This window comes from Armigeres subalbatus, unplaced genomic scaffold (genome assembly GCF_024139115.2).
Source record: "Armigeres subalbatus isolate Guangzhou_Male unplaced genomic scaffold, GZ_Asu_2 Contig1310, whole genome shotgun sequence".
NCBI lineage: Eukaryota > Metazoa > Arthropoda > Insecta > Diptera > Culicidae > Armigeres > Armigeres subalbatus.
Genome location: NW_026942078.1, coordinates 1,251,410 through 1,270,786, shown reverse-complemented (window position 1 = coordinate 1,270,786; position 19,377 = coordinate 1,251,410). Strand labels below are relative to the sequence as shown.

The 19,377-nt window shown below is 40.0% G+C and overlaps 1 protein-coding gene across 2 annotated transcripts in view; it reads left to right on the top strand.

The window, feature by feature from the left end:
• Positions 1-19,377, top strand: part of LOC134202646 (dynein light chain 1, cytoplasmic) — a 60,379-nt gene that overhangs the window by 16,902 nt on the left and 24,100 nt on the right. The window lies entirely within an intron of this gene.

The window sequence follows — 19,377 nt, the reverse complement described above, 5'->3', positions numbered from 1 at the left end:
TATATTTTACTGTGGTGAATTCCATATACGTGAACGTGACGCACTGGGTGATGTTAGTTCTGTTGATTACTTCTCTCCGGAACAACGTTTGCTGTTTTAACATGTGGCGCCATCTCTTTGCTTATTGCCACTTGACAATCCGCAGCCATGTTTTTTACACAAGTTAGAGACTTGATCTTGAACGTCTGTCTGCGCCTCTCCCTTTTTGGGAATGTGAGATCGATTTCATTTCTTCTAGATCTAGATCTTTATTTAATAATATTTGAAACCTTGGAAACTCACATTATTCTGGCTCTCGGATAGTTCTTGCCTCGATCAAAGCAGATACAGCAAACGAGAAATTATCCCCGTGTTGAATCAATTGAATCTAAATGTTTATCATAGCCTCGAATCTCTCGCACAGTATTATATTCTTTTCAATCTACAAATAATATTTCAAGACAAAATTTTCAAAACGACTTATCTGCTTTTGTAAACAAGGATTTAAGCGACGATTTGACGAATCTGATTGCTCTCCCACTCAAACCAACACCACCAATAGGTTGGTGAAGGTTTCCGCTACCTGTTGATGTTGTTGGTTTGTGTGGGAGAGCTATCAGATTCGTCAAATCGCCGTTTGAATCTTTGTTTACAAAAGCAGATAAGTCGTTTTGAAAATTGTGTCTTGATTTGAAACCTCGAAAACTCCCATTAAGGTGATTAAAGAATGAAGCCCGTGAAGAATTTAAAATTTACCACACGTTTATCTACATACATTTCCAAACGCCCAAATCTGGCGTAATAGTTTTCGTACAGTGCCGAAACTCAATTTACGATTGTTTAGCTTAACTGCGCAAACGATCTACCATTATTTCAGCCCCATACGCGTTATGGCTCATTGATCTCGTGCTCTTGGAAACAATATTGGGAAAGCACGTGGTTTACAAAATGGCCGATTTTTGGCTTTATTGTATAATCACCTTAAGGTTCCCCCAAACTCACGCGACGCGACAGTCGCGACGCGATTCTATCACTTGGCGACAGCGATTCTGTCGCCGTTGGTATGAAAGCGTGAATATAACATTGCCTGCAGCGACCCAACGATAGAATCGCGGCGACTAGTTGTCGCCGTCGCGGCGATGAAATCGCTTAGGTTTGGGGCAGCCTTTATTCTGCTATATTTGAGGGGCTCTAGCTCTCGGTAAACAGATACAGCGAACGAGAAATTATCCCCGTGCTGAATCGACTGAATTCAAATGTTGATTACAGCCTCGAATATCTCGCACAGTTATATCACAGATAACAGACATTGAAGCAAGAACAAATTTTATTGAAAATCCTGTGTAAACTTTTGAATTGATATACGTTGGCCCACTACTGCCATCTACTCAACTGATTGCGGCAGTACCTAAGGATGCAGCTGAATTACAACCGTCGAACGCAGCCAATGCATTTGACAGCCGCAATCGGGCTGCGTTTTCAATAACAATGATCCTTGAGCCATCTCCAATCGATTGCCAAACGCGGTCCCAATTGAAAATACATTTGAATTAACGGTTGCGGATGTTTACACACGTATGGGATGCCAGCCTCAACATCTGTTATCTGTGGTTATATATTCTTTATACAAGTTCTTTCCAATCTACAAATAATATTTGGAAACACAGAAACTCACATTTTCTGCTATATTTGAGGGGCTCTAGCTCTCGGATAGTTTTTGCCTCGATCAAAGCAGATACAGTAAACGAGAAATTATCCCCGTGCTGAATCGACTGAATCCAAATGTTGATCACAGCCTCGAATCTCTCGCACAGTTGTATATTTTTTATACAAGTTCTTTATCAATCTACAAATAATATTTGGAACCACGGAAACTCACATTCTTCTGCTATATTTGAGGGGCTCTAGCTCTCGGATAGTTCTTGCCTCGATCAAAGCAGATACAGCAAACGAGAAATTATCCCCGTGCTGAATCGACTGAATCCAAATGTTGATCACAGCCTCGAATCTCTCGCACAGTTATATATTCTTTATACAAGTTCTTTTTAATCTACAAATAATATTTGGAACCACGGAATCTCCCATTATTCTGCTATATTTGAGGGGCTCTAGCTCTCAGCAAACAGATACAGCAAACGAGAAATTATCTCCGTGCTGAATCGACTGAATCCAAATGTTGATCACAGCCTCGAATCTCTCGCACAGTTGTATATTCTTTATACAAGTTCTTTTCAATCTACAAATAATATTTGAAACCACGGAAACTCACATTCTTCTGCTATATTTGAGGGGCTCTAGCTCTCGGATAGTTCTTGCCTCGATCAAAGCAGATACAGCAAACGAGAAATTATCCCCGTGCTGAATCGACTGAATCCAAATGTTGATCACAGCCTCGAATCTCTCGCACAGTTATATAATCTTTATACAAGTTATTTTTAATCTACAAATAATATTTGGAACCACGGAAACTCACATTCTTCTGCTATATTTGAGGGGCTCTAGCTCTCGGATAGTTTTTGCCTCGATCAAAGCAGATACAGCAAACGAGAAATTATCCCCGTGCTGAATCGACTGAATCCAAATGTTGATCACAGCCTCGAATCTCTCGCACAGTTGTATATTCTTTATACAAGTTCTTGTCAATCTACAAATAATATTTGAAACCACGGAAACTCACATTCTTCTGCTATATTTGAGGGGCTCTAGCTCTCGGATAGTTCTTGCCTCGATCAAAGCAGATACAGCAAACGAGAAATTATCCCCGTGCTGAATCGACTGAATCCAAATGTTGATCACAGCCTCGAATCTCTCGCACAGTTATATATTCTTTATACAAGTTCTTTTCAATCTACAAATAATATTTGGAACCACAGAAACTCACATTTTCTGCTATATTTGAGGGGCTCTAGCTCTCGGATAGTTTTTGCCTCGATCAAAGCAGATACAGCAAACGAGAAATTATCCCCGTGCTGAATCGACTGAATCCAAATGTTGATCACAGCCTCGAATCTCTCGCACAGTTGTATATTCTTTATACAAGTTCTTTTCAATCTACAAATAATATTTGAAACCACGGAAACTCACATTCTTCTGCTATATTTGAGGGGCTCTACTGCCCTGAATCGCATATCGGGACCGCTTTGCGATTTGGGCGTAACTTATTTTGTAAACAAACATTGGAAGGCGAATTCCTGCTAAAACAAGCATTTCATAAGGAAACCACGGTATGGATCCGACAGATTAAGCTTCCCTCTACCAGATAAGGGAATTAGTTTAGGATGAAAACGCTTGAATTCTCCGGAATCCATGAAGCAATGTTTGTTTACAAAATAAGTTACGCCCAAATCGCAAATCAGTCCTGATATCTATCCCATCTTTGCTGGGTTTCCTATTCATATGGGAAAAATATGCGGTTACAGGCAGTCTAGCTCTCGGATAGTTCTTGCCTCGATCAAAGCAGATACAGCAAACGAGAAATTATCCCCGTGCTGAATCGACTGAATCCAAATGTTGATCACAGCCTCGAATCTCTCGCACAGTTATATAATCTTTATACAAGTTATTTTTAATCTACAAATAATATTTGGAACCACTGAAACTCACATTCTTCTGCTATATTTGAGGGGCTCTAGCTCTCGGATAGTTCTTGCCTCGATCAAAGCAGATACAGCAAACGAGAAATTATCCCCGTGCTGAATCGACTGAATCCAAATGTTGATCACAGCCTCGAATCTCTCGCACAGTTGTATATTCTTCATACAAGTTCTTTTCAATCTACAAATAATATTTGAAACCACGGAAACTCACATTCTTCTGCTATATTTGAGGGGCTCTAGCTCTCGGATAGTTCTTGCCTCGATCAAAGCAGATACAGCAAACGAGAAATTATCCCCGTGCTGAATCGACTGAATCCAAATGTTGATCACAGCCTCGAATCTCTCGCACAGTTATATATTCTTTATACAAGTTCTTTTCAATCTACAAATAATATTTGGAACCACGGAAACTCACATTTTCTGCTATATTTGAGGGGCTCTAGCTCTGGGATAGTTTTTGCCTCGATCAAAGCAGATACAGCAAACGAGAAATTATCCCCGTGCTGAATCGACTGAATCCAAATGTTGATCACAGCCTCGAATCTCTCGCACAGTTGTATATTCTTTATACAAGTTCTTTTCAATCTACAAATACCTAATATTTGAAACCACGGAAACTCACATTCTTCTGCTATATTTGAGGGGCTCTAGCTCTCGGATAGTTCTTGCCTCGATCAAAGCAGATACAGCAAACGAGAAATTATCCCCGTGCTGAATCGACTGAATCCAAATGTTGATCCCAGCCTCGAATCTCTCGCACAGTTATATAATCTTTATACAAGTTATTTTTAATCTACAAATAATATTTGGAACCACGGAAAATCACATTCTTCTGCTATATTTGAGGGGCTCTAGCTCTCGGATAGTTTTTGCCTCGATCAAAGCTGATACAGTAAACGAGAAATTATCCCCGTGCTGAATCGACTGAATCCAAATGTTGATCACAGCCTCGAATCTCTCGCACAGTTATATATTCTTTATACAAGTTCTTTTCAATCTACAAATAATATTTGGAACCACGGAAACTACGAATTACTCACATTTACTGCTATATTTGAGGCTCTAGCTCTCGGATAGTTCTTGCTTCGATCAAAGCAGATACAGCAAACGAGAAATTATCCCCGTGCTGAATCAACTGAATCTAAATGTTGATCACAGCCCCGAAAACAAATTGACCATAGGAAAAAAATCAAAATCACTTTTTTTTTAAACTGCTGGAATGCACTCAAATAGATGTGAATTGATGAAAATAATTAAATCTATCTCCCTAAAGTGCAATTTTGACAATTATGTCCTTTTATTGTTTCAATTTATAATACACGACAAAGGCACCAATCCATCACCGCTAGGTGGATTATTCTGTTTTTTTATATAAATATTAGAAAAATGAATAGAAAATAGTTTAATCTTCAATTCATGTTTCTCCATAACAATGAATATTTCTTACATAAACTTTGATTCTGTTGATAAGTCTTAACATCATAGCAAAAGCAAACCAGAAATCAGCCAAGGACTAGAATTGATCATAAAATGAAACAATAATATTAAACATTTTAGATTGAGATAGGACTCAAAAGAGAAAAAAAATATTCAAAGTGCATTAAATTATCATACAGTGAAATACTATGCACTAATAATAAATTTCTCGTTCCAATACAAAACTGAGAATTATGAAATATTTCAAATATCTCAGAAAGCAGAAAGCAGAAATACTTTAAGTGCTGACGTCAATTTTGTGTAAAATTTACCCGTAATGTTGGGTAGATACCTTTACGTGGTGTGTTACGGGGCAAGATCTACCACGGTTACATTGCCAGCTACAGGCAAATCCTGACCCAACTCATTATCCAACTCCGTGGTACTTATGAGGGTGTCGCTAAGTCGGTGGCCTCTCGTTAAGTAAGTACTGCATCAACACTTCCTCCCCCTCCCTAGTTACGGTGAAGATGGGCGTGGCCAGGAGTAGTAATCCTCATGCTTTTGTTATTTTTGTTTAAGACTAGGATCAAGGACCACTCCCCTTCTTGACTTCTGATAGAATTCTAGATAAGGATCTCAAAAGTAAAACATGAGGAGTATCACTAGTGTCCAATCTACGAATTACACCGTAACAATGCTAATGCTATGACGTCAATTTAGTGTAAAATGACTCTTCTAACACCACGTAGTTTACCTAAATCCACGTAAAAACATATTACCCAAAGCAAGGTTTGATAACTTTAGTTTACCTAAAAATGGCTTTATTCAACTCAAATGTGAGTTGTTGTACTGAACAATCTCGGATGGGGCCATGCATCTTACCCTATTTTTGACAATCATGAAAAAAAGGAAAAATTACTATTTTTTTAAATAAAATTTGATGCGATATTATCATCAGTAAGTATTTTGAACTTAAATTTTGAAATGATTTATCTTTCAATCTCAATTATTGGACTAAAAACAAAATCCAAACCCGCATAAGTTTCGCAAAACACGTAAATTGAAACCCGAAAGTACAAATCGCAATAATTAAAACCTATGTCAATTCCAAAATCCGCATATAAAAACCACGTAAAAAATCACTCCAATACCACGAAACCGGATTGAACCGCGGAATCAATAAATTAAAGAGAAAAGGATAATAAATTCGTTTTTCGTGTATACCTATCGCAGTATTCTATGCACAAACTTGCAGTAAACCATAAACAAATCATTTATCGCCGCATTGACAGTGAACAGTCGGATGACTTTTGACAGCTAAATGAACCTGACAGACTATTGTCATTTTAACCTTACTAATAATACAAGTACTAATATTATTAGTTGGCGAATCACTTTTATGCAACACAAATTACAAGTACTTGTAATTTTTTTGACTTGTAACTTGTAGCTAATATTATTAGTCCGATTATGCTACTGGGCCCAGATCTTGACATTTCATGCATTTCTAAGACATTTGGCATAAAAAAATTGATTTCGAGATTTCCCGAATCAGGAATCGCAAAAAAATATTTTTTGAATACGAACTATGTCGTTCAGTATGTGCTGACCCGTCTTGCCTCATTTGCAGGTTCATGTTAGAAAGACTAATTTTCGATCAAATTTATGTCAAAAAAGTCAATATGTACAACATCATCTACGTTACATTTGATACTTTCACCATAGTACCCAGGTAACCAATAAGCATTAAAGTAAGCACTATAGTAGCATTATACTGGCATTGCATATTCTCCATGCTGTAAATAGGCATTTCGAAAACCTGGCTGTTCTAAATAAGCATTCTTAAAGCAATCATGAGAGGCATAGTCTTATAATAGCATTTTGAATGCACAATGTTGTTTTTCGTTAAGTGCAATGGAACAGCTACATTAGTGCCACTTTAAGGCCTGTAGTGTTCATACGTCAAACGTTTACCCTCAATGCTGGGTAGACACCTTTACGTGGTGTGTTACGGGGTAAGATCTACCACGGTTACATTGCCAGCTACAGGCAAATCCTGACCCAACGAATACCTTCCTCATTATCCAACTCCGTGGTACTTATGAGGGTGTCGCTAAGTCTGTGGCCTCTCGTTAAGTAAGTACTACATCAACACTTCCTTCCTCTCCCTAGTTACGGTGAAGATGGGCATGGCCAAGAGTAGTAACCCTCATGCTTTTGTTATTTTTGTTTAAGACTGGAATCAAGGACCACTCCCCTTCTTGATTTCTGATAGCATTCTAGATAAGGATCTCAAAAGTAAAACATGAGTATCACTAGTGTCCAATCTACGAATTACACCGTAACAATGCTAATGCTAATGCTAATGTAGTGTTCATACGTCAAACGTTTTCCAATATAGGAACATATAGTGGGGACTATTTGTCCAATGAACTTACATTTGAGAATAGAAATCGGTACGTGCAGAATGTTTTTTCCATTCCGACCATTGACAGGAGTACTTGTCGTTAACCTAACCCTATCACTAATTACATAGTTTAGTTACATTTTATTATTCCATTGCACTATTTTCGATGGATGCATTGTAGCAGCACTACTGTAGCTGTTTCATGGCAACTGGGTATGACGTTTGTGACGGTTGCATTCTGATTAGATTAAGCTTCAATGTTCCTGAAGGGGGCGTAGTGTTTATATTGGGCAAAATTATTCCCACTACCATCTGTCTCTTATGGGCCAGCTGGTAAGGGCGATGACAACTACAGTGTCGGGTGGCAAGAGCGCGAATTCGAATCCCGCTCGAAGAAAGTAAGTTGTCCCATATGAATAGGAAACCCAGCAAAGATGGGACAGATATGCGATTCACGGCAGTATAGGCGATTCACGGCAGTATTTCATATTTTGCAGTAAAGGCACATATAATGCCACTTAAATGCTTTATATAATGCCTACTGGTTACCTGGGTACCTAACATGTTCAAATTTTACATTGTTCTACGAGGTTGTCCGACATTTCGCGGTAAAACATTCCGCGGTAAACCATTTCGCGGTGTACCATTTCGCGGTCTGTATCATTTGGCGGTAATCTGTTTCGCGGTTTATACAATTTGGCGGTATTCCGTTTCGCGGTATATATTATTTCGCGGTTTACAATTTCGCGGTGCTCCGTTTCGCGGTATTCAAGCTTAGCTTATTTTTTTAACTTTTTTTTTGTATTTTTAAGAGTTTGTCATTCTTTTCTACCAAGTATTAATTTTCTCTTCTTTATATGGCCGTTTCTTTCATTGCGTTTCCCTTTCAAGTATTTTTCTCTTTTCTTTTACGCATTATTTAATGTTATTTCCAAAAGACATATACTGCCTGTAATCGCATAACTGTCCCATACGAATAGAAAACCCAGAAAATATGGGACAACTATGCGGTTACGGGCAGTATATTGTCAATATTAGATGTGTGAACTTTGTCATCAAGATACACTATATCATATGATAAAGGTCGCTGTTTTAATACCTTAAAAGGCTATGGTATTCTGGTAGAATTCAGAAAATGGAATGACAGAAAATTATTCATAAGGCAAAAAGTATCTTCCTTAAATGTTAGCAGGTATTAGGCTACATATCATGTGCTGTCTTCTTCAAATGTTCACATTTGCCCGGTATAAGCCAATATGTGCTGTTTCGTCTTCTTTAAATGTTCGCATTTGCCCGATATAAGGCAAAGTGTGTTGTTTTGCTGTCTTCAAATGTTTGCATTTGCCCGGTATAACGAAAAATCTGTTGTTTCGCCTTCTTTAAATGTTTGCATTTGCCCGGTATAAGGCAAAGTGTGTTGTTTCGCATTCTTTGCGTACCGTCATCGGGGGTGACAATGGGTCAAATGGGGGTGAGAATGGGTCACTGTTTCAACCACTTAGAATGCAGGTAGATTGGGCAAGAAGCATCTGAGGGCAAGAAGATTAAAACTAAAGAACACATTATTTAACTACTTGTAACATTAGTAAAATTAAACCTGCAAATTGATATTGACCGCGAAAAGTTTCACCGCGGAATAGTACTAACCGCGGAATGGTATACCGCCAAATAATATAAACCGCGAAATGTTATACCGCGATATGATACTGAACGCGAAATGGTAGACCGCGAACTGGTACACCGCGAAATGGTTAACCGCGGAATGTTTTACCGCGAAATGTCGTACAATCGTTCTACGAGATTAGGGATCGTACACTTATTACGTAAACAGTTTTTCTGAGATTTTCGACCCCCCCTCCCCCCATGTAAGATTTTTTTCATAATGAGTATAGGGTGCATACGAAAACGACAGACCCCCCTCCCCCCATAATTGCTTACGTAATATGTGTACGACACGTAATTGAGTATATTAAGTATGGTAGTAATTAGTACATATAGAGAAACAAATTATGTATGGTTTTCAAGATTCAAATCGAACCACCGAGTTACGAAACATCGAAAGTTTTTTTTCCGAATTCGTTTATTTGATAGTCTCAGGCGTGTATAACACTTTACGGAGTAAGCTAAGAAAGTTCACAGCAATTATATTTTATTGCCTCTATATGAGATATATGCTAACCTTTTAAATTTTGTGTTCAAACGTGGTCAATACCTTGCTCGATATGGCTTGATATTTATGAAGTGATCCGTTTGTAGTAAAACATTTTGATACAGAACTGGATTATGAAACCACAGCTGGGAAATCCGACAGTTAACTAGATCGTGCAATACGCAAGGTCGCCTTTCAGCTGACAGGCTCAAGCTGACAACATTGAATGCCGAGAGGGATGCGCTTATAATAAATTTAAATTATTTTTAGAACTTTCATTTCATTGCTTGCCGTAATGATGGCGCACGATGGTGGCGGTCGCAGCCCACAGCTGATGCTCAATATTGGGACCGTCGGTGATGCCATTCGTAATCGTATAGATGCATAGAGCTATATATAAATATATACTGTAGACATGGGGGCACGTACATGCATTTGGCGGTAAACAGACACCCGCACCATTTCATTTGAAAGCGGAGATTGTTGGTAGCAAAGGGGTGTGAAGAAATGCCATACTAATGTTGCTTTCTAAAAAAGGTAATACATATACTATTTATATTTCTATTTCATATTTATATTTTTATTCTATTCAGACGGAATAATGATCAAAGGATTGAAATCCTGTTTGTTATGCTTTTTTGATTAGTACTTCCTAATAACAAAACAACAATAGATACATATTATACTATATAATGCAATTGGGTTTTCATTGACTTTATCGGTAATATGAAAATTTGTATAGTGAAAGAATATACATTTTATTAACCATCCAGCTGAATATAAATATACATCAACTGCGAGTAGTTGTATATGCTCGATTTGGCGAAATATACTGCTTAATGGTTACTTGGGAATATTCATTTAAATGCATTAAAATTGCTGTTTTATCTATTAATTCTTTAGAGTTCTGTTATTCCAACATGTACGAAGATTGAAGGTTATTACTGCCATGTTGTAGTGTATGTAATCGTTTTTTTCGATCGTCGAACAACGGAAAGGGCGGTAGCAGGCCTGGCATCAAGTGCAGGAGATCGTGACGTTCGTTACGTTCGTCTCACTTAGGTTTTGTCACAGTATCTAGTGAGTCAACCCGAATAAGGATTTGTGCACAGATGATATAGAATATAGAGTAAATAATTCTCCGCTTTCGTTCTCGTCAAGCTAAAGGATAACGATGTCTCTGCTTTTGTTAAGGCTGTATAACTTTATTTATAAACCATTGTTGGTTGGATTTTTTGACGAACCATAATATTATCGGTTGATAGTGCTAGAAATCTACTTGAACTCGACGCGAGGAGTAAAAGAGAGCGTATCCTAATTCAAGGAATAATGACAGATAGCAGCACAGAAAAGGATATTGTTTTTCCTCAGTGACGAGCACCTTCCTGTTGAGAATTATCTTCCATCAATCTTATTATAAAACCATGTTTTGTTCGAAATTTTAGAAATCTCGCTTAACATATGATTACGGCTTATAAACCAAAACCATGATTTTTGATTTTCTAGCATAAACGATTGCTTTGTAAATGATTCTTCATGCTAGGTAAAACTCCGTTTTTGATATCTCTTAAGAAACACATTTATTGCTATTTTGAGTAAACGTCTCATGAAGTAAGTAAGTCTCATGAACATGGTTTTTAAGTCCTTTGTTTGGTGTCTTTAATTACCATGCGGAGTATTGATTTGGTATTTAACCCTTTATAAGGCAGTGGCAACTATATTGCCACCAACAAATTATATGTTTTTCTATTTATTAACAAGAGCTCTACTTATTTTTTCCCATGTAGGGGCTTCATTTGCTTCCTAGTAATACCCCAGATGAATGTGAGCCAGGGGGCAGCAGGGACTTTGTCCAAGGGCTTGACGATCCCTCCCCAGGCCATCTGCGAGTTGTGGCGCCTGCCTAGGATGTGGTGGGGTTTGACAGTGGGCCCTGTTAAATCTCTATAAAAAGCTGCATGTATCCGCAAGTAGGCTCCGCCAAAGCGACCGTGTGCCGCTCAAAGCGCACAAGCCCAAGTCCTGGTGTTAGGTGGGACGCTAAACAGCCCTGACACGACGGCCCTCCGGCGAGACAGGAGGTTTGCGCAGGCCCAATAAGCCGCCTGGAAAACCAATAATTACGAACAATATAAGAGATAATGCGACTCGATATAATCGGCAAAGACCTAGGCGACGAATAAAGGATCACGATTGGAAGCTTGGAACATGGAACTGCAAGTCGCTAGGTTTCGCAGGTTGCGACAGGATGATCTACGATGAATTACATCCCCGCAACTTCGACGTCGTGGCGCTGCAGGAGATTTGCTGGACAGGACAGAAAGTGTGGAAAAGCGGGCATCGGGCGGCTACCTTCTACCAAAGCTGTGGCACCACCAACGAGCTGGGAACCGGCTTCATAGTGCTGGGAAAGATGCGCCAAAGCGTGATTGGGTGGCAGCCAATCAACGCAAGGATGTGCAAGCTGAGGATTAAAGGCCGTTTCTTCAACTATAGCATCATCAACGTGCACTGCCCACACGAAGGGAGACCCGACGACGAGAAAGAAGCGTTCTACGCACAGCTGGAGCAGACATACGATAGATGCCCACTGCGGGACGTCAAAATCGTCATCGGTGACATGAACGCGCAGGTAGGAAGGGAGGAAATGTATAGACCGGTCATCGGACCGGATAGTCTGCACACCGTATCGAATGACAACGGCCAACGATGCATAAACTTCGCAGCCTCCCGCGGAATGGTAGTCCGAAGCACCTTCTTTCCCCGCAAAAATATCCACAAGGCCACATGGAGATCACCTAACCAAGAAACGGAAAACCAAATCGACCACGTTCTAATCGACGGTAAATTCTTCTCCGACATCACGAACGTCCGCACTTACCGGAGTGCGAATATTGAATCCGACCACTACCTCGTTGCAGTTTGCCTGCGCTCAAAACTCTCGACGGTGTACAACACGCGTCGAAGTCGGACGCCGCGGCAATATTGGGCGGCTACAAGACGGTAGACTAGCCCAAGAATACGCGCAGCAGCTGGAAGTGGCACTCCCAACGGAAGAGCAGCTAGGCGCAGCGTCTCTTGAAGATGGCTGGAGATATTCGATCCGCCATTGGTAGCACCGCAACCGCTGCACTTGGCACGGTGCCCCGGATCGGAGAAACGACTGGTATGACGGCGAATGTGAGCAGTTAATAGAAGAGAAGAATGCAGCATGGGCGAGATTGCTGCAACACCGCACGAGGGCGAATGAGGCACGATATAAACAGGCGCGGAACAGACAAAACTCGATTTTCCGGAGGAAAAAGCGTCAGCAGGAAGATCGAGACCGTGAAGAGACGGAGCAACTGTACCGCACTAATAACACACGAAAGTTCTATGAGAAGTTGAACCGTTCACGTAAGGGCCACGTGCCACAGCCTGATATGTGCAAGGACATAAACAGGAACCTTCTTACGAACGAGCGTGAGGTGATCCAAAGGTGGCAGCAGCACTACGAAGAGCACCTGAATGGCGATGTGGCAGACGAAGATGGCGGCATGGTGATGGACCTAGAGGAACGCGCGCAGGCCATAACTCTACCGGGCCCGGATCTTCAGGAAATCCAGGAGGAGATTGGCCGGCTGAAGAACAACAAAGCCCCTGGGGTTGACCAACTACCAGGAGAGCTATTTAAACATGGTGGTGAGGCACTGGCTAGAGCGCTGCACTGGGTCATTACCAAGATTTGGGAGGAGGAAGTTTTGCCGCAGGAGTGGATGGAAGGTGTCGTGTGTCCCACCTACAAAAAGGGCGATAAGCTGGATTGTAGCAACTACCGCGCAATCACATTGCTGAACGCCGCCTACAAGGTACACTCCCAAATTTTATGCCGTCGACTAGCACCAATTGCAAGGGAGTTCGTGGGGCAGTACCAGGCGGGTTTTATGGGCGAACGCTCCACCACGGACCAGGTGTTCGCCATTCGCCAAGTACTGCAGAAGTGCCGCGAATACAACGTGCCCACATCATCTATTCATCGACTTCAAAGCCGCATATGATACAATCGATCGGGCCAGCTATGGAAGCTAATGCACGAAAACGGATTTCCGGATAAACTGACACGGTTGATCAAAGCGACGATGGATCGGGTGATGTGCGTAGTTCGAGTTTCAGGGGCATTCTCGAGTCCCTTCGAAACCCGCAGAGGGTTACGGCAAGGTGATGGTCTTTCGTGTCTGCTATTCAACATCGCTTTGGAAGGGTAATACGAAGAGCAGGGATTAACACGAGTGGCACAATTTTCAATAAGTCCGTCCAGCTATTTGGCTTCGCCGACGACATAGATATTATGGCACGTAACTTTGAGAAGATGGAGGAAGCCTACATCAGACTGAAAAGCGAAGCCAAGCGGATCGGACTAGTCATCAACACGTCGAAGACGAAGTACATGATAGGAAGAGGTTCAAGAGAAGACAATGTGAGCCACCCACCGCGAGTTGGCATCGGTGGTGATGAAATCGAGGTGGTAGAAGAATTTGTGTACTTGGGCTCACTGGTGACTGCCGAAAATGATACCAGCAGAGAAATTCGGAGGCGTATAGTGGCTGGAAATCGTGCATACTTTGGACTCCGCAAGACGCTTCGATCGAATAGAGTTCGCCGCCGTACCAAACTGACCATTTACAAAACGCTCATTAGACCGGTAGTCCTCTACGGACACGAGACCTGGACGATGCTCGTGGAGGACCAACGCGCACTCGGAGTTTTCGAAAGGAAAGTGCTGCGTACCATCTATGGTGGGGTGCAGATGGCGGACGGTACATGGAGGAGGCGAATGAACCACGAGTTGCATCAGCTGTTGGGAGAACCATCCATCGTTCACACCGCGAAAATCGGACGACTGCGGTGGGCCGGGCACGTAGCCAGAATGTCGGACAATAACCCGGTGAAAATGGTTCTCGACAACGATCCGACAGGCACAAGAAGGCGAGGTGCGCAGCGGGCAAGGTGGATCGATCAGGTGGAAGATGACTTGCGGACCCTCCGTAGACTGCGTGGCTGGCGACGTGTTGCCATGGACCGAGCCGAATGGAGAAGACTCTTACATACCGCACAGGCCACTTCGGCCTTAGTCTGAATAAATAAATAAATGAATGTGAGCCATGAAAAAAATGAAATGTCAATTTGAGAACAGTTTTTTTTTACGAACAGATCGTAAGTTTCGAGTGGGAGAAGGATTTTCAGTTATAATTCGTTAAAAAAACGACAAAGATATATTTTTCCCGTTGGCATTCATTATTTTGAATTTAGATTATTACGTGATTAGCGTGAAAAAAGCTTTGCCTTTCTGTATATTTAGTTTTTAGATTTTTGACGAAATTGTGTTTTTTTCCCAAGGGTCCCCCCTTGGGAACAAAAGCGCAAAATTTTTTTTTCACTTATAATGCGTTTTCCGACTAGGACTCTTCACCAAAAAATGTAACGTGCCTTGATTTGACTGGTTTTACGTAAAACCTAATTTAAAAAAATCTTTTATTTATTTTTGTTGTTGCCTGTTTTCCCGCTTGCCGGGCAGTGGCAACTATATTGCCACCAATGTTGTCCCGCTTGACGGGCAGTGGCAACTATATTGCCACCAATTTTTCAATGTTTCTGAACTGTTTAATGTATAACAAACATACATTTGAGTTTAATACCATGTCAACTTTGTGTCCTATTGTTTTTTTTTTGTTAATTTATTGCTCAGATTCGTCCGCCTTATAAAGGATTAAGCCGTTCACTTTATATAGTTTAATTTAGAAAATCTAGCTTCAAGTTGTTTTAAAATGTATATTCTGACTAGGTTTTCAATATATAGCATAATAGAACTGCGCTGGCTAACATATCTAAACAAATCTGATGATATTACTATCTATGAGCAAACCAGACGTGTTACTAGTAATGCGAGTAAACGGCGCGATTTTTGTTTCAGTCGAAATTTTGTAAATTTCGAATGGGTTTTTAATTAATCTAAATTTACTGTTATAATATAACCATTTACGTATAGAATTGGCATATTTTTGTCAATGAAATGAGTTTCTACCTCAATCAATTAATTAAATTAGTCATAGAAACCTTGAACCTCATTTTCCTCGGTTCAGCATTGTTGGCTTTTCAGCCTTAATCATGTGTTGCTCTAGAAATGATCATATGACTACCGCTTTTGTTTCTTTCTACGTAAAAGAGTTTTATAGCAACTCTCATAGAACAAGAGAAACTTCATGTCTTTCTACATTATTCATAAGTTGGTAATCAACGCTAAAATTTGTTTTTGTAATTCCGGAACCAACAAATTAAATAATATTGGGGCGGTAAATTGCTTCTGCGATGTCGTGTTTTGAAATTTAATGATTTTCTGGTTTTTTAATGTTCCTAGTTAGATTCTAGCTATATAGTTAGATTTTTCCACACAAATTTATTTTCTATTTCAGTGTAAGAAAATAAAATACCTCTTTTCCATGCCTTATTATTTATTTCAATCATGCAATGTAGTGTTTCTGATCAAGAATCCCCGGTTTTTTTTTGTGTTTTTAAATATGATATTTTTAACAGCGAATATATTTTCTTTAAACCAAATGATGGCACTCGTACTTCTGAGCAGCATATATTATATTGTATATAATAAGGAGCTTCTGTTGTTCAACTGGCCCGATCAATGAAAATTCCATCATTATTACTACTGCGTAGCGGCTTCTCTCATAACGAAACACGATGAAGATCAATTTGACAATTTCCTTAGTGTCACCGCCACATTTCGGTTACTCTGACGTCCGTGAAAAATCACTCGTTACAACGTGCCGCTTTCATAAAACTGTAAACGACACGAACGGAACGGACATGGACGGTCAACTTGGACGCACTCCATCAGGATCGTCGGCGTCCAACGTCCAGCTCATCATCACCGGCACAAAAACTGTGCGAACTATCAGCGAATGCTGCATAGTATCCGTGCTTCAAGTGCTGTGCGATGGTTCATATCTAAATGCCATGCTCCTAGTGCCGTGCCTCGCATCATATATTTTAGGGTATGTACATTGTACGTACATATAGATCTATATCAACACGTGGCAGCAGTAGCGCTGCCGGCCCACAATAGTCGGAATTGCTGGATTTGACGACAAAAATCAATATGACCGGAGAAGTAATTAGCACAAAAGGATTTCATTAACCAGGAAGGGATAGTCTCATAGCCCATTACGATAACGCCATTTGTGATAATAAATATCATGATAAAGAGTAACTTGATGCCAATTCCTATACATTCAATTTTCTTTCTAATTTTTGACACGATAATTATCTCAAAAAATGTCGTAATCTGAATAGGCTATAATAATGTTGGTAGTACAATCGGTGCTACAAAAATTAAATTCAATCTCACAGAACTATCGTTCTGTCAAATATAGAGGATTCGGGTTCCCGAGCTACTGATTTTTATCGAGAAATTCAGCGTTTCATACCGTTGTTCAGCTAGCACCATCAGCAGCCGCAGTTTTCTTGACCTTAATGGCAGACATAAATCCAACATCCGTTTTCCATTGCGCTCTTCCTCTCGTGTCGATTGGTTTTCCCGGTTTGTACAAGTGCCTGGATGAAATGGATAAGTGGTGGCAGGAAAAGCCAGAAAAAATATTTCAACTTTGATGTCATAGACTATAGTAGTGTCTGCATTCTGAATTAGGTGCTCTCATTGCCTGAATTTCTGGCTCGCTTCTTCAGTCTCTGCTCATTTATCGTTCTGGGAGTAGGTCATTCTTTAAACATGGCATATGCCTTTAAGCGTCCATTGGTGAAGGAGAATTGTTCATCAAGTTGATATAAAATGGCTTGATTCAGTTTCATTATGGTTAGCGTTTCTTTTCATTTGAGAGTCAAATTTGATTGCTAATTTAATTATTGTTTCAGTCTTTCACGTACTGCGATGTTGTATCAAAAGGATTTGGCGATACTTTGTCCTCAAACTTCTTTCTTCTCTTCTTCTTCAATGGCTCTACATTCCAACTGGAACTTGGCCTGCTTTTCAACTTAGTATTCTATTAGCATTTCCTCCTCAGTTATTGATGGAAAGCATTTCTATGCCCGCCATTGCATGAGTATGTATCTTGTGTGGCAAGTGCAATGGATACACCATGCCCAGGGAGTAGAGAATGTTTCCCACCTGAAAACATCCTAGACCGGACCGAGAATCGAACTCGTCATCTCCGGATTGGCGATCCTACGCCTTTGATCGCAAGGCTACTGGAGACCCTCAAATTACCTGTTCAAAAAAGTCAGTACGTTAAATTGATGCATGAAAATGATTTAAATAATTTCATTTTCAATAAAAACTGACAAAACACCGAAAATTTTATTTTTGTGTCGTTGCTTAAGTATGCTGAATAGAATTATCAATTTTCAGGTATAAAAGCAAAATATGTGGCATTCATTGGGGCCATGGAATTATGGGGGGGAGTCTTTCAGATTTATCTGTCTCAAATTTGGAACCGATTGTCTGAAAATTCGACTTGCCAATAATTTTAGTGACAATTTTATTCATTGAACCATGATTTTTTTTAAATATATTAAATATATCCCGGAAAACTATATTTGTCAACCAAGTTACATTGTTCCTCGACACTTAGTTATTAACAATCGTAATTTATTTTGACATTCATGATTATTGATTTACATTTGGTGCTTTGTGGTCGGCTGATATTCTTCCCATCTTATATTAGGCCATGCTTCTGTTTTTTGCATCGTGCGACGGCGACAGTGCGGATCACGGTGACATCGATGATACTCAACACGCATGACGAGTCGTCATTGGCGACCCTCGTCTGTTGATTGATATGCTGGTTAAATCGATTTTTAAACAGCCCTCGCAAGCCCAGTGTCGGTGGACGGAGTCCTGGACAGTGGCAGTACAGGTAGAAGCTGGAATTCCAATAACACCGTTGTTGTTATCCTAACGGAACGATGAGTAGTGTAGTGGCGCTGTTCGTTTTGTCTTCTATTACTTCTATGAACTTTTTTTCTTCAAATAGGCGTTATTTTGTTCACCTGATTTTGATTTCAACAAGCGTTGTTTCGCAATTCAAGGCAAATGTCTTTCTTTTGATAAAACGAACAACACGGAGAAAAATATGTGGTAGAATCAACCTGATTCTGCTTCAAATCAACAATATTTTTGCATTGATTTATGAATAACAATATTTTGGTTGATACAACCACAAATAGGGTTGAATCAACCATACGCGATAGTTGATTCAACTCTCGGATATATTTGTTGCAACCATACTTTTCAGCTGTCACTGTCAAATGTTACATCAGAAAACAACTATTTTTATGGTTGTTTTCACTTTCGAAAATGCTACGAAACTACTTTATCGACACTACGATGACATCAACAAAATAGGAAAATGTGACAGAAGCAGAATCGAACTAGTTACAAGGGGAGTAACAGTCATCCACCTTACCTCTGCTTCATACTTACTTCTTGTAGACAGAATGATTTATGTTGATCAGTTTCTACAGATTTTTCATATTACGAAATAGTTGCCAGAACAACGATATTATTATTGTTTCAATCATGCGATGCAGGATTGAAACAACAATAATGTTCAATTGAAAGAAGCAATGAATCATCGTTGAAACAACAATGTTGAAGATTGAAACAACAATATGCACGTAGTTTGGTGCAACAATCGAAATAGTTGTTTCAATCTTGCAAGATTCTTCTGCGTGAAGGCGAAAGTTGAAAGGAGTAAAGCAACAAGTGGGAGGCTATTGCACTGAAATAGACTCGTAATTCCTTCTGGAAATCTTCAGTATCG